Source organism: Callorhinus ursinus, unplaced genomic scaffold (assembly GCF_003265705.2).
Source record: "Callorhinus ursinus isolate GAN/ISIS: 27379988/994484 unplaced genomic scaffold, GSC_fseal_2.0 scaffold11, whole genome shotgun sequence".
NCBI classification, from domain to species: Eukaryota; Metazoa; Chordata; class Mammalia; order Carnivora; family Otariidae; genus Callorhinus; species Callorhinus ursinus.
Genome location: NW_027397073.1, coordinates 33,122,454 through 33,140,073, shown reverse-complemented (window position 1 = coordinate 33,140,073; position 17,620 = coordinate 33,122,454). Strand labels below are relative to the sequence as shown.

The following is a 17,620-nucleotide window of genomic DNA, read 5'->3' as shown; positions in this document are numbered from 1 at the left end:
ATATTCCAGGCTGAAGAATTTGAAATACTTATTATTTGATAGTAAAATGGTATTTGAACCTCAACTTTTGTATATGGAAAGTTAGACCATGTATTTATCAGGCACAACCATAGCCTAGGAAAAAGAAGCAGTATATTGGAACACTTGCTAGCTTCAGAAAGAAAGCTTAGCCTGATACTGGCCCTGTTGAAAACAGTAAAAAAGGAAAATACATCATTGTTAACAGAAAACCTCTTGTATTGTAAGATCTAAAATTTCAAAAGCTGCCTTGACATCTTTGATCATCGCAGGGTCCCTAAGGCCTAAATATGAGCTCCCTGCCCTAGTCAGATATGCCCCCCACTCAGTGGGAAAGGCTTCCCACTAAGCTACTTGCACTATCAATTGGGCCAGCTGCACCCCACACAGTCCTCAATCTAATGGGTTTCATCTCCCTGCCAGCCCTCAAAATTATCCAGTGAAGCCAATCACATCCTCCCAGGGCTAGGGTACCAGGGGGCACCTCACCCTCTTGTTATTACAAAGCCTGCCTCCCACAGACCCTTATGATTCTCTCTGCTCTCAATTGCAACCCGTGTGGCCTTGCGTGGCAGGCAGTGTCCTCCTCTCCCAAACTGTGGGCATATGTGACTAATAAACTACTGTCAATTTCATCTGTCTAGTGTCATGTGTTCTGCCATCTTACTATTTAGGGTGGGGAACCCCCTCCATCATCAATGTGGTGAATAGGAAATGAGCAGCAAACTTCTCTACCTGCAGACTGAACCAAATGGTTCAAAGTCTAGATATCTGATGTCCAGAAGGACTAGAAAAGCCCAGTTCTCTTCTTCCAGCTAAGATCTGCATAATGAAGTCGGACGGTAAATGACCTAACATAATATGGCACCATCCAAGCTTAATACAAAGACCTTTCCAAGCATTTCCTATTGGTATTCTATGACTACAAAGATGACAGATGAACTCCTTAGAAGATGCAGCCTGAGGGCAAGAACAACTTACCAGCATCTCTCTGTTGAATCTGTCATCATGAATCACCTAACAGCAAAGGCTGTGCATGATACAGATGCTCTTAAAGTAAGGGCCTCAGAGATGGGCAGGACTTTGAAACCTTTTGCTTAGGAGACAAAGATCTCTGGACTCAAGTACTCTGATGAGACAAGATCTATGGCTCTAGCAAAAAGACCAATTGTGTTTCAAAGCTAGTCATTCCCTCTGCTAGACAGTTTGGTGGGGTAGAGATACAAAAGTTTGAAATGACTACAGCCATTCCACCATTATGGAAATAAACCTGACATTACAGAAGACAGAGCAACAGGACTAGAAGAAACTGGCTCCTTGGCATCTTTAGCTACTGAATCAAACAAATTCTGAAGCCAGGCTTATGGCCTTCACGTATGTGGGGGACCATAAATCCTCTTTATTGTGTAAGTCAATTTGAGTTGTTGTTGTTGTTGTTTTCTATAACCTGTTCTTAGTGATATAAGCATTCCAGTCAGGGAATCATAAAGCAATACTTTTCTAAACCACTAAAAAAGATGAGATTATAATTATTGGGATATTTCCAGACACCTTAAGATTTAAATTAGATGCCTTGTACCTCTGGCATGATTAACTCTTAATGGCTTTCAAGGAAAGAAGGATTCACACTTTGGGGTAGATAGAAAGGAAGAGACTCAGAGGTGGAAATGAACAATAATGGTGGGATAGCAGGGAAGATAGGGCGACAGTTAAGACCAGGTAGAAGTCAGAGGAATGGTACTTATGAGTGGCAAAAACAAGATAGAAACATTCAAAGGTGAGTTCACATAGTCAGGAAAGACTTGTAGACACAAGCCAGGAGATGGACAAGAAATCATTTTAAGAGCACCAAAGGGATTCAGAATGGCATAGCTGTAAGTTGTCCTTTAAGAGTTTTGGTCAATGTTTCTAAATATTTATAGATTTTTATTAAAATATATTAACTAAGAGAGGGACTCTGATTCAGGAAGAACACAAAAATCAGAGAAGTTATTATCTATAATTATGTTTTTCAAAACTATGAAATAACCAGGCTTAAATTTGGTGCATTTCCATTCTCTTCTTTGTGACTGTTTCCCTACTTAGAAAAATTATTTTTGCTCCATTTCTTAAATATCCATAAGAACTCTTTATATCTCTAAAGTTCTATCATGAACTCAAGGAATCCTATGTGTTCCACACAATCATACTGGTGGGCCTATCCAAATACAAAATGAATACATTTGTATACATTCCAAGGACTTCCTTGATAAATTTTGAGATGAGCCCAGAAAGGACACAGAAAGGCTAAGGGAAGGGAAACCCTATAAGGACTCATTATATAGAGCAAGGATTACCTGAAAGGGATGGGGGTGAGTACCTGGGCCACATTTCTGCTTATGGTGCCCACGGCTTCCCATTATCTACAAATTAAAATTCAATTATGTGTACAGCATATTAGTCATATATTCCACCTACCCGACTAACCCAGTTTACGGCCTTCTTTTTTTAACTTGGCACATCTACAAAGATGAAATGTGTACTTCTTGTAATATATTGCTCCTCATTGTCTTAAAACATAATGTTATTTTTGTTCGGAATGCATTTCTACCTACCTATTACTTATACACACTTATATGTAACAACTTTAGTAAAGCTTTTCTTGGCATATCCAGGCTGGTCTAAATATCCCAGTATTCCTCAATTATCTTTGTACACCACCACATTACAACACCATATTTTTTAATTTCAATCCCTTGCTTGTGACCCTGACTTATGGAGAGGGAACATGTCTTATTTATCTTTATTCTCATGGTGCTTTGCACAAACTGGGCTCATAATACCTGTCGTGTGAATGAATGAATGATCCAGAAAGTCCAGCTTTATCAACTGATAGTAAAAATGTGTTGATTATTTTTATGTTCACTATAAAATCCTTCTAAAACACAAATAATGTTCCTATTTAAATGCAGAAATTTAAATATCAGAATTCTTTTCTTAGTTTAATTTATGGCTCTAATTCTTTTAAATATAAATGATTTTTGAAAAGGTAACTCATATATCAGTTTCTAGGCTATCTTTCATTTAGTGCAATAACAACTAAATTCACTCCCCTGGATGTACCTAGTCTTTCCTGATTCCCTTTGGTCCAAATACGCTGCTTGCGGGTGGGGAGGACGATGGATGTTTTGATTAGTTATAGTTTTTAAATTTTCTGATAAATTGCTGTAAGCTTCTTAGTGATGATAGGAACAAGGGCACATATACTCCTGAAAGAAAAGGGGGGACTCCTATGAACGAGATAGAAGAAATTTTGGAAACTGAAATTTCAAAATTTTCTTGTATACTAAAGGCCAATGTACCTGTGTGGAAAGGCTTCCTGATGGTAGGTTTCCCTACCCACAATAAGTCATGGTATTTTAACTGACTCCCTAACTGATGGAAATAAGGAAATTCCATACGGAGAGAATTGCATGTGAGATATAATAAATATTCCAAATGAAATAATATCAGACTTTAAAAAATGACCCAAGTAACTCTCATTGAACCTTTGCACTTTGACTTCTGTTAGTTTCTTTTGTTTACTTTCTAAGTGGAATAGACATAAAGTAAGACCCTTTGATGGGTTTCCATGCAGAGAATGGATGGTGATAGTATCACAAAGCCCTTACCAACAAGGCCACATTGCTTATCACAGCCAGATGAATTATTCACCATTTCAGCCTTCTTTCAACATTGGGATATGGAAAGAAGGTGAACTTTATAGTCAGCTTTGCACTTCTGGGGTCAGCCAAGCACTTATCTTCAGAGCAGCAGAGGAACGTTAATTTTACAAGGTCCTCTACTCCATTCTCCTGGAATGGAAATCCAACCAAGACCTTATCAGCCCAAGAGATCAGCCTTGGAGCTATATGAGAATAAACTCACCTTGAAAAGAATAAACTCAGGCAGGGAAAGGGATGGATTTTACTGCAATGAATTTGCAGTTTCAGATATGAAGCTGCCTTCAATTTGTGCATAAGTATCTTTTTTTTTTTTTAACCTTTTCATTGGGGCTTCCTATCTTTCTGCCATACCTCAGAAATACTGAATTCAAGGTTTCCTGTTTCTCTGACTCCATTACCCTAAGGTGCTAATAATCCCTTAGCCATTATATTTCCCCCAACTACAGGGTGTGTTTAAAGCCCAAGTATAACATTAGCTATATCTGTCTTTCATCTTCCTCTTTGCACGGTGTCCCCCATACAGGTCCCATTGTCTTCTTTGTCTTTGTTTTAAGCTCACCAGCTGCTCTAAGCAAGTAAAGAAGTAACTAATTTATAATGAAGTTAGACAATTAATAAGATTTTTTATCCAGAAGGAATTTTTATTTAAGGAAGGCACAAAGCAGGAAGTAACCCAAGTACGTTAGTTTCTTGGTAACTTTTTTTATTCAGTCTTTCATTACATTCATCCTAAAAACATTAATTAAACACTTCCTATGTGCCATACTTGGCAAAGTGAAGTGAAAACCTCAGGCACTTTCCTTAAGGAATGTAACTTTTGGTGAAGACACAAACATAAAGTAATTATGATAAATGTTTATCATAATAGATTGACAAAGGGAACTATGGAGGCAGACTAGGGTATATGGACAACGACAGTCTTTCTACTAGGATTCTCCCACTTCTCTGGGTTGATGTTCTTCCTAAGGGTATAATGGTTCAGAGAGTGTTTGAGATAACAGCTTCTAGACTCTCAGCAGCTTATATGTCATCTGCTCTGAAACTGATCTTCCTCCCTGGTTTTCCTCTTCTGCCTACCTCCTCTCAGCAGCCAGTCTCTAAAAGAGGCTTACTAGGGCATATCACCTTCAGGTAGCAGAACCTACGTCTAGAACATCAAACAAAGGAACAATTCAAAATGATGGTTTCTGGCCCAAGAAAGTGAAAGATTCTGTTGACTAAGAAATCCTTTTACAAATCAGGTGTTTTCAATGAGTTGCTTTCAACAAAATTGAAGGGGGGCTAACTGAATCTGTAGCATATAGAATATTAAAGATAATTTTTTTTGTATAAAACTGTATCTTCTTTATTTTGGTTACCTTAATATCAGAACAAAATAAGCAAAAAAAAAAAAAAACAAACCAATACACATCCAAACCTTTGTCAAATATGGGAAAGGATAGGGCTTGAGGCCCTTGTATCCTGCCTCAGACATGCCAAGTCACTGTGTGTGTGTGTGTGTGTGTGTGTGTGTGTGTGTGTGTTGTTGTTGTTGTTGGTTTGCATATAATTCATAAGGAAGTCAAAGAGCTGAAAGACACTTGTTTAACAAAAGTCTTTCCATTCAAATCTCTATATGTACAAGAACAAGATTTATCATGCTTAATCTTTAAAACCGGAAAGAGAATTTTTGGTGAATTCTGCCTCATTCTAGACATGATTAATATTCATAACTAGCTGCATGAATTTAAAGTTAAAAGTAAGAGCCCTTTTATGTCGTTAAGAAATTAGTTCCAATAAATTTTACTTTTTCCATTTGAAATATGTATCAAAATGTAACAGTATTTATATCATTTTGACCAGTTGTATACTATAATGGATAATTATAATGATAACTCGGTCCAGAAAAGCTTTTTAACACTTATAACCTATGGTCACTTAGAACCTATGAAATTATTTTTTAAGGTACATTAAAATACTATATTTATTTACTTATTTATTTACTGTTTGCTGATAAGCATGAGAGAGTGATCAATAAAAGTTTTTTGAACATAAAACATTAAATTTAAAATGGAAATGTGAGTTCAGGGGAAAAAGAGGTTGTTACTTTACATAAAAATAGGATTCATCAGGAGAAAGGCTCAGAAGAGAGGAAATGAAAGTAGAAGAAAAGAGCAGTTTAGGGAGAGGACATGGCAAATACCAAAGTATGAATTCAAGACAAAGCTTTGCAAGTTGAGGGGACTACAGGGTATTCCGGAGTGACTCTTCCCTCTATCAGTGAGAGAGACTGAGTTCTCCTAAGACTTCGGCCTCTTCCCAGAGTCCTCAGCCAGAAAAGTTCACGTTTAATTCAAGTCCAGTGATTTTGAAGCCTTGGCAAAAAGCCAGATGAGTTGTGTCTGGAATTTCTCAGATTCTCCTGGACTTGGAAGTAAATCCCAGGGTTCAGCTAAGAGAACTAACTATCCCAGCAGCCAAGAAAATTAAAGTTAGTAGTGGTCAGAGAGATGTTACAATCCTGTTTCCATTCCTCATGTGAAATCTTTCCAGAAGATCCAAATCCAGCTAGTACATGAATTGGAGAAGCGTTAAGTGGGAATCACATTGTCACTATTGCTCAGGGAAGAATTCTACCTCATATGTAAAAGACATAAAAAGAAAAAAGAAAAGACAAAGTGTTCCATGATGCAATTCTTCAAGACTTGGGTCTTCCAAGTAAAATTGTGGGTGAGCGAATTCGTGTGATTCAGGACGGCAGCTGGTTCCTAAAGATACATTTGGATAAAGCACAGCAGAACAATGTGGAAGCTAAGGCCAAAACTTTTTCTGGTTATATATAAAAAGCTCACGGGCAAGCTTGTGAATTTTTAACTGCCACAGTTTCAGTTGTAAACATAGCTACCTACATAAAATCTGTATTTAAAAAGAAATGAAGAGGAGGAAGAGAAAGGACAGAAATCACTTGAAGAGATTTTAAATATCTGAAAGGGAGAGGGTTCTAGCTTAGGTTAGAGATACTGAATTTATAGTGGCATCAGTATTCACAGGTACAGCGTTTTCTCCAAGAGCTCTCAAGTCCTGACAAGGAGTGTGGAAGGGTCACCTTAAGCAGCACTGAGGTTTTACAGCATTGGTTGGAGGAAGAGGTGAGAGCAGAAGGACATGGAGGTGACTGGCAAGAGAATGACCCAAATAGTGGACTTTGGGACCCAGGCTGCCTGGAGGCAGGACTTAGAGGCAGAAGCTGTGGCTATAGCTGGGATGCACAGACTCGTGGGCCCCTGGTGGGTGGAGGGCACAGGCAGGTGTGATGGTGACGGTGATTACAGGCCAAGGGGCAGAAGTGGAGGAGAGACAGCTGGAGTAAGATGAGTGCAGCCAGAGAGTGATGTTTGGGAACCTGGACACAAGAGAGGGATTTAAAGCATCAGATAAAACCCAAGGTGGGGGGTGGCTCCGTCATTGAGCGTCTGCCTTCGGCTCAGGTCATGATCCCAGGGTCCTGGGATCGAGCCCCACATCGGGCTCCCTGCTCAGCGGGAAGCCTGCTTCTCCCTCTCCCACCCCTCCTGCTTGTGTTCCTCTCTCTGTGTCTCTCTCTGTGTCAAATAAATAAATAAAATCTTTAAAAAAATAAGATAAAAACCAAGGGGGGAAATATTTTGGAAGTCTGTTGGGACGATGAGTCTGTTAATATCTAGTGTAAAGAAAAGTGCAATTCTCTGCCTTGCCCTGACCACCCCCTATAGAATGCTGGCACGTTGTCTCAGGATTTTATAAATGCCTCTTAGCTCTTTCTACATAATGTGAAGTCAAAAGCAAGAGTCCCAGATTTGGGTTGTATCCACACAATAAAAAGTATGAAAAGGCAGAGAGTGAGAGTGAGAGCTAGGGAGGGGGGGGGGGAGGAGGGAGGGCAGGACCAGGAAAGAGGGAGGAAGGGGGGGCGAATGAGTCTGAATCTAGTTCTGTGGATTCCTTTATGGAGACTAAACTAGAGCTAAATAATTCTTTTCCAAGTTACCTTGACCTTATTATGGTCTTAAAATTAAATAGAAAGGAGTAATTTCAGTCCTCCTTTTAAAATGGGAGGCAATCCCATTGACGAAAGGGCTGTCACTGAACCAACCGGCTTAGGTCTTTCTCTAGCTTCCCATCCCTTGCAGTACGCCCATAAAGACAACCCTAGCATGTTTTATTGAGCATCTACTATGTGCCAGGCTCCAACAGTACCTAAGTACTTGGAGTTCTGAGGGTGGCACTCTCTCATACCTATGTGATCTTTGTACCTGCATCTTCCTCTCCCTGGAATATGCTTTCCCTGCTTTTCCTCCTGAAATATTCCTAGCCTTTTACCAAAACCCAACACATATCACATTCTTTATGAGGCTTACTCTCTTAGGCAGATGAAGATGCATTTTCCTCTATTAAGTTCATTATTACTGCTATTGTAATATAGCTGTTAATATCATTTTTCTAGCCACAATATCATGTTTATCCCCAAAACCAAACACACTCTTAGGTGAATGGAAAATATTAAATGAATATTTGTTGAATTAATGGTCTGATGCGTAAATCAACTAATGAATGTATCTGCACCAATATATTCCAAACTCTTCTACACCAATAAATTACTGCACACAAAGGGAAAACTTTGGGCTCCAGTCATAATCTTCAGGCAAGTGATATCCTCTGTGTTTTAAGAAGCCCTTCCAAAGACACCCTGCATTATTTGTCTTATTATCTAATATTGATAGTGACAACGGTAGTATTTTTACTGAGAATTTCAGGAGCCTTGATACCGGTGACAATGAGTATCAAATATAAGAAAAGGAACCGGATGAAGAAGGTGGTTAGAATAAGCATATTAAATTGAGGCCACATGTCTCTGCTACATACTGCAGAAGCTCTTATTCCTCCTCCTTTCCTGCTAACTCCCACCTCTCTCACTTGTTAGGGCATTGTGTTCACAGTGTTCATAGAACCAACCAGATATTGTTGGAAATTACACTGTAAATAAATTAGGTACAGGATAGTATAGGCTGATGAAGTACTATAATTTAATTTTATTGCATCAGTGGAAACAGTAAATAAATGCACAGCATAATATGCTGAGATAGTCTATTGATCTTCTCAGTCAATATTGGATGAAAATTCCTAACAAAACATAAAATTACAATATTGTTAGAAAAGATATTAGTTTCAGCTTTTAATACTACAAGGTAATTGTTTCATTTTACACACATCTACTATATATGTAGATGACCAAGAACTGAATTCATAGTTGATTCTATCACATGTAGTAATAATACATTTATCCCGCGGTTACTTATTATGTTATCTCCTGGAAGTAGTGAGCCTAAGGGTAGGATAGGCTTGAATGTTTATGTTTAACCAAAAAGATATCACAAAATCCGGGGACCCAAGGAAACCTCTAAGGTTTCCCTCAGAGTTAAAGTATTTCCTTCTAAGAGCCCACTTCCAATTTATAATCTTGATTATCTATTTAACACATTATACAAATATATGTGTGTGTGTGTGTATATAAACACACACACACACATATGAATGAGTTGTGTGTTAGAGAGGATTTCCATAATGATAAATTGATGGTTGCTTTCTTGAAGTAGAAGGCATGCTTCAGAAAATATGGTTAAAAACAAGCTGAAAAACAAGCAAATAACTACGGAGACTTTCAATACAGGGAACGTTGTTTCACCTACATAAGCAGATGCTTTGGATGTTTTGGATTTTAGTCTGCCTGGGAAATAACTGATAATAATCCTCTTTTCATTGAGAATAAAAACTGTTTTTAAGTGAATAAAAATTTCACCTGAAAATGTGTCATATCTAGAAATTGATTTTAGTTTTCCTGTCTTGGTGAGTCTTTGACTATATTGAGATCATCTTTGTGATTCAAAAACTTTTCAATGAAATTCAACCAATACATATCATATGCCTACTATGTGCCAACGAGTATGATAGTCTCTTGAAGAAATGGATGATTGGCATGCAACTCCTATTATTATGGATTGAAAATGTTAGTGGACCACTTCAATTTAACTGGAAGTGGCTGCTATGCCCCTTTGGAGAACTTAAGTTAACAGGTTTTAAATAGGGGGAGTCAGAAATATATCACGAGAGTAAGTTGTGTCATTTCTGAAGTATTAGGACTCTTTTTTAATATCTCAAATAGAGGTTTTTGTTTTCTTTTTAATTGTAATTCCCTCTAAATGCTAATATTTCCCCCTAAGGATGTTATACATGGCACATCATTTAAAAATCTCAAACTTTTTTCAAGAAGAAATTTTATTTAAATAAGTCATTTAGCTAGGTAATTTTGAAAAGAATTATTGTTGCGGTTAAAAATTAAATGATCTCCGCGAGACATTTTTCCCCCTCATTCTCCAATATTTCTTCTTCCTTTTTGACATCATTGCTTTAAAGCTTCAGATGTTAGAGAAAAAGGACTAGTCCTTCTATATTTGAGGTGGGATTCTGAATCAAAAGTGAATATCGGAGGTATATTGGAAGCCTACACACTTTGTCTAATAGAATAAAATTTCCATGTGGAATACCATATATATTCATTCTGGAACTTTCAGGCTCCTTAAATTCTATCATTGCAATAGAATTAAGCTCTTCTTGGTAACTCTCACTATCAAGGATGATAAAACGAATGGATTAATCCTGGAGGAAGCAGGTCTATCAAATAGTAGCTAACTTTTTATTAGGAAAAAAAATGGATGTCTATGACTATGAATAGTAAAATAAAGCTGATCTTTTTCTGTTTATTTTTCACACAAGTTTATTAGATACAGAGAGGATCAGAGATCTTAGAAATGCCCTCCATGATGAGAAAGTGAGTACAAAATCAAGGAAAGGGAACCCTCTGAAATTGAAGTACATCAGAATCAATGTAATGCTCCAGAAAATGAATGAATACAGTCATATCTGGAAACAACCTATGTGTCTACCCTCAGGAAATTTTTTAAATGAAATTTTAAGGAAATAGGAATAAGTTCTCTCCCCAATCCAATGAGGCTAACTGGGGTCAGGCTGAAGAAAACTATAATCTCTGTTTTTAGGTCTTAACTGATCTTGAAAAGGCAAATAAGTTTTGTTGATTGAAAATGCATCTAATTTAATAACAGAAACTTGTCAAGGCTTATTTAGTTCCACTCAAGAAAGAGAAATATTTCTGAAATTCATCCAATTCTATTTGCTCTACTTTTATGCCAATCAAACAGCATTCTGGTTATCAGTTTAGATGCCAAGATACCTTGAAAACGTGTTCTGGTTAAATGACACGAAGTTACAGAACAAAACAGCTCTCTAGTGAGTGATTGCGCCGGAACGACTATAAATATGGCATTTGGCACTGGGACGAGGTCTGTCATCACTCCGGGACCTCTTGGGTACAGGACCTCATGCCTATTCGTGTTTTCTTCCCTCTTCAACATGTACTAGAGTTGTTATGAGAATAAAGTGTCTAAGGAAGAAAATCTCATTGCTGGCTACCTAATTATTGCTTCTGAAACTCAGATAAAATCTTCTCGATAGCCTGAATTTGGGTCAGACTTGAGAATGCCAAGGCCTACCCCTGATAATCAGTAAATCTAAGAGAATAAAGATAAACAGAAGACCATGGAAAAGCATTTGATAAATATTTGGGGAGACTTCCTATGTTGAGGGAACCACTAACCACATATGGAGACCAAAAAAATTTTTTTTAAGCCATTTGATTATAGATTAAAGTATAGAAAAAACAATCATCATCACTGAAACATAAACTCAATAGGCAGATTCATAGTTGGCCTGGAAAATAGGTATGAAAACCTCTACTTTCCCCTGCCCAGGAGAGTGAGAAGTGATTTTCTGTCGCCATTCCTCTCCTGGGAGGACCAAGCAGGAGACAAATATAAGGTCCACCTTGCCTGGCATAGACTGGACTCCACATAACACCCCAAAAGAGTTTGTCAGGCATTGTGCTTAACTGAGAACGCTGAACACCACATGCCACTGCCTTGAGACCTCAGAACTGCACTGATTAAAGAGGAATTCGTTTTCATGCCTGATTTTCCTGATGCTCAGTTGTACTGTTTTATAGGTGAACGTGACTCCAGCTACTACTAACACTTGTACGTTAATGACAATGTTAATAACTACACTGATACCAGTGACATTTGAAACATGCATATCCTTTATACATTTCGAAGTATTCTCATTCTATTTCACATGAATCCTCATGGTGAGTCTGGGCAAAGAAGATAATGATAGGCACCCCATTCGACAGATGAGGACACAGCAAATCAAAGGGCTTATTTGGATTTTCAACAGCAGGTTAGAAGAACCTGGAATAAGAGCAGAGGACTCCAGCTTCTCCTTCAGAGGCATTTCCTGCTATTAGTCACAACCAGGCACTCTGAGTCACAGGAAATGCTTTCTCTGGGGCAAATGGAAGACAACTCTGGAGGCCTAGAAACAAGGCCTAAAGGGAACACACCAGTTTAGCTTCATGTCTGCCATCCTCCTCCTTATTCTCCTTCGCCCTATAAGGCCCACATATCCAGAAGAAAAAATAACAAATCAACATTATTTTTTTATAATTGGCATAAATCTTAATTCATCCCATGTATGTGGCTCTTCTACTGCTGCCTATCTGCAAGGGGCTGCCCCTCCACTGAGGCAGGCAGTTTAGCCATACCACACAGGCAGCTGAGCTGGGATGGGGGAAGGAAAACACAGGTAGTAACCATAGATCCCTACGAAAAAATCCAATCAAATGAAAAAGAAAAGCTAAGGCAGAAACGGAGATAGCACATGAATATACTTTTATTTCTCTCGATCTTCTAAGAGGAGACAATGAGAAGCTTTTAAGTGTTTTGGTAGAAAAATGCAGGGAAAATTTAAAAGACAAGAAAGAGTTAGGGGATGATTTTTAGACACTACATTTTAAGTGCTTTCCTTTTGAAAATGTGTGAGAGAATTATTCCGTATGTGCAACCAAATATGCAATTCCCTTGGACATTCATTTTTTTAATTACCTTAGCAGCCAATCATGAAAAAGAAACAGACTCTGGCTTTTTCATTCTAAACAGAAGAGAGCAAGCTTGGAGGACTTGAGAATGCAATGTAATTGGAGAGAAAAAATAACCACAATTAAAGAGGATGAAGGATTGAAGGGAAAGAGAAGGGCCTAGAAGAAGGGACCTTAGCAAATGAGAATGTGGCAAAAATGACAGTGCCCAGCAAGAGGAGCATTGGTGGCTTCACCAGAAGCCCCTGAGAAGAGGACATTTTCTTAGTCGCTTTTGGATTCCCTCCTACTGCTACCGAAACACTCTGAATTCAATAGACAAAGGTTAAACGTATGGTTGCATGCTGACCTGAGGGTATCTTTCCTTCCGATAAATGAGAAACTACCATTGCTCCTTGTCTACTGAATTCCTAAAAATACAGGAATGTAAGACTTCAGAAGTAATTTAATTCCACTACACACCTTGTTTAATCATTTTTTTTTTTTTCTGTCTGGCTTTTAGCAGAATGAAGGGGAGAAAGCCCAAGACTACAGAAAGGTGGTAAAGAACTGAATCTCATTTCACTCAGCATAAGTCAATCAGAGAAAGACATGTATCACATGACCTCACTGATATGAGGAATTCTTAATCTCAGGAAACAAACTGAGGGTTGCTGGGGTGGGGGGTGGGAGGGATGGGGTGGCTGGGTGATAGACATTGGGGAGGGTATGTGCTACGGTGAGCGCTGTGAATTGTGCAAGACTGTTGAATCACAGATCTGTACTTCTGAAACAAATAACGCAACATATTTTAAGAAAAAAGAAAAAGAAGAAGATAACAGGAGAGGAAGAAAAGGGGAGTATGTCAGAGGGGGAGACGAACCATGAGAGATGATGGACTCTGAAAAACAAACTGAGGGTTCTAGAGGGGAGGGGGGTAGGGGGATGGGTTAGCCTGGTGATGGGTATTGAGGAGGGCACATTCTGCATGGAGCACTGGGTGTTATGAACAAACAATGAATCATGGAACACTGCACCAAAAACTAATGATGTAATATATGGTGATTAACATAACAATAAAAAAATTAAAAAAAAAAAAGAACTGAATCTCAGCTCAGTCTGACTAGCTGTAGAACCTCTGTCAGGTGACTGACTCTGTCCCGGGTTCACTTCATTTAAATGTACAGGGAAGGAGCTACATTCTGTGTACACTTGTATTAGAGTTCCTGTCCTAATCACTCAGCTGTCAGTGGAAAATAACCAAATACACGTTTTCAACTGCCTTGATAGCTGATTCAATGTGAAATATGTAGTTTCCGTAGTGATGGCTTTATTTGGAGTGCAGGGGAGATTACTACACAAGACAAACCACCCTCTTCATTCCTACCATTCATGAACTCATAGAGCAAAGTTGCAGGGGTTGGGGAAATACTGCTTCAGCCTTCATTACAAGCATGTATGAAGAATTTGATATAACTGATGATTAAATAAATGGCAAGAGAGAATTTCCCTTTTCTTTCTGACCTTATTCTCTGGAATATTGAAGATAAAATATATATAATCAGCCGAGAATATACTTGGTTTCCCTGATTACAAATAGGTTTGCCACTATTATTGTAGTTTTACAACTGAAGAATCTAAAACAATTGTCTGCCCTAGTGTTTAGGCTCTAGGCTCTTCAAACTAAGATGCGTTATTGTACTGATTTCTGCATCCATAGCATGTAGCCCTGTCTCTGGCACAGAAAATGGTACTCAAAATGTGTCTATGAAATTGCATGGTATGGGGTGATTAAGAAACAATTGTTCAAGTAAAACATCTAAATACTCAAATTGTAAGTATATTGACTAATGACTTACTGGGACATGAACACACACATATATCTGCCACCCAGGGTGAGAAATTATATATATTGTAGAAACCTTTCCCATCCCCTCTTCTTTCCTGTAGAGATTCATCACCTGACTTCTAACATGATAAAATATTTCTACCTGCTTTTGAACTTCATATAAATGGCATGTTACAAAATATACTTTTTCTTGTCTAGCTTTTTTCATTCATTGGCGTGTTTGCAATATTCACCCATGTTATTGCTTGGAGCTCTAATACAGTCATTTTCACTGTAGTGTATTATGCCACTTGTGAATGAAACACACTTTTTCTTCTAATCACTGCTGCTATTGATGGACATTTGAGTAGCTTCCAGGCTCCGGTTCCCATGAAAACTATTTCTGTGAATATCCTGGTATCTTTCCTGTGGCGTATAATGGGAATGCATTCTGGCATGCAAATGCATTTCTGTTGGGTAGATACCTAGACATAGAAATGTGGCTTCATTTGGTAGGCATTTATTCGGGTTGGTAGATAATTATAGGTTGATTCCCAAACATAGTTGTTCATGTCTGCACTCTCTAGAAGTATATTATTGTTCTAGCTGCCCCACATCCTCACCAACAGTGCATTGTTGTCCATCTTTTCAACTGTAGCCATGGCGGCCAATGTGTGATGGCATATCATTATGGCTTAATTTACTTTTCCTTCATTTCTAGTCATTGCGAATGCCTTTTGTTATCTTTGTTGGCCATTAAGATATGCTTTCTTGTGTGTGTGAATTGCATGTTTAAGTCTTTCACTGGTGTTTTGAATAGGTTGTCAGTCTTTTCCTTATTCATTATAAATTTATGTATAAATAATTTATGTATTATGAATACCAGTTCTTTATTGAATATATGTATTATAGGGATCTTTGCCCACTCTGTGGCTTGCATTTCCACTTTATTAACTGTGTCTTTTAATAAAGAGAAGTTCTAAATTTTAATGTATGTAATCATTTTACTCATTTCTTGAAAAGGTTGTCTTTTCCTGTCTGTCCTGTGTTATGACCTTTTCATAAATCAGGTGTGAATTTGAATCTGAACTCTCTATCCCCATTCCAATGGTCGACTTCTCTGATTTTATGCTGAGATCACATTATACTAAATAATGATTGCAGCCTTCTGAGAAGACTTGATTATCTCATAGTGTAGAATCCTCATCTTAGTTCTATATTTCAGCGCTAGAAATCTTGAGTCTTCTTGGCCCTTTGTATTTCTATACATACTTCTAAAAAAGTTTATCATTTTCCACATAAATAAACTGCTAAAATTTTGTATTGTGATGGCCTAACTACATTGAGTATGTACATCAATTTATGGAGAATTTACTTCTCTTTTTTTTTTTTTTTGGAGAATTTACTTCTTAAAAATATGGCCATTTCCAATTCATTAGTGTAATAATATTTTATATTTTGTCTGAAAAGGTCTTGCACATTTCTCAAATAAGTTTCTTCATAAGTATGTGTCTTTTTGTTAAGACTTGAAAATAGCATGGTTTGAAGATATTTTTTAATTGCTATTCAGTGCTATTTAGAAAAACAATTGATTTTTATAACTCTACTATGTATCCAACAACCTTTCTAATTTTACTTATCAACTGAAATAATTGATCTGAAAATATGTGTGTATGTGTGTGTACAGTCAATTCTCATTATTCACAGAGTCCATATTTAGGAATTCACCTACTCACTGAAATTTATTTGTAACACTAAAATGAATACTTGTGTCACATTCATGGTCACTTGTGAACAAGTGGAGAAAAATCTGAAACACCAACACATACATTCCCAGATAAGATGGAATAAGACGATACTCTGCCTTCTTGTCTCATCTCTCATACTATAAACAAGTGTCCTTTCTGCATCTATTTGGTGCCATGCTTTTTGCATTTTTGTGCTTTTTGGGGTGATTGTATTGTTTAAAATGGCTCTCAAGCTTACTGATAATGTGTGCTGAGTGTTACTAAGTATAATTAGACTGTGATGTGCCTTACAGAAAAGATACATGTCTCAAATAAGCTTTGTTAGGCATGAGTTATAGTGTTGTTGGGCATGAATTCAAAGTAATGAATCATGAATATGTCTTTATATTTGAGATATTTCTTTCTACAAAGTATATGTATATATTTTTTAAATATTGTCTGACAATATTTGTGATTTAGTTGGAGTTTAAGTCCATTTATATTTAATGATTATGATTTATGATTAAATCATGATTTAATGATTGCTTGTATTATGTGATTTAACTACAGGTTACTGTTTATTTTCTATTTATATCACAGATGATTCTTTTTCCATTGGGTTAATCAATTATTTTTATTATACCATTTTAACCTCTATTCATTTATTAATTGTAAGTACTTTTGTTATTATCTTAGTGTCTTAGAGATTGCAGCATACATAATTGACTTCTACAAATCTACCTGAAACCAGAACATTTGACACTTACCAGAAAATATAAGAATATTAAATGATCTTAACTCCATTTCCCTTCTGCATTTTGTAGATTTTTTCATATATTTTAATCCTGCTTAAATTTTGTATCCTACACTACATCGTTGTTGCTTTAATCAGGGTTCAATAAACTACAGCATATGAACCAGAGCTAGGCTCCAGTTTGTTTATCTATAGCATGTGAACCAAGAATATTTTTAATATATTTTTTAAATGTTTAATGAAAAGAAGGAAAAATATGCAACAGAGGCCATAAGTGGCCTGCAAAGCCTAAAATATTTGCCAGCTAACTCATGACGGAAAATTTTGCTGATCCATGTTCCAAACTACCAATACTAATTTGGAATAACCGGCAAGTTTACCTTTTCAGAGATCTTCTGTCCTTTTTACATTATCAGATTCTGCCTTCGATCATCTCTTTCTGCCTGAAGAAGTCCCTTTAGCTTATTTTTAGCACAGGTCTGTTGGCAATACATTTTCTCGTTTCTGGTAGATATTTTTGCTTCATAAAAAATCCTAGCTTGTCAGTTACTTTCTTTCAGCTCTTGTCATCATTTCTTCTTTAAAGTC

At 37.2% G+C, this 17,620-nt stretch overlaps 1 pseudogene; it reads left to right on the top strand.

Annotated features, from left to right (window-relative positions):
• Positions 1 to 6,575, top strand: part of LOC112835002 (small ribosomal subunit protein eS7-like) — a 165,327-nt pseudogene extending 158,752 nt beyond the window's left edge.
• Positions 6,576 to 17,620: the final 11,045 nt, after the last annotated feature.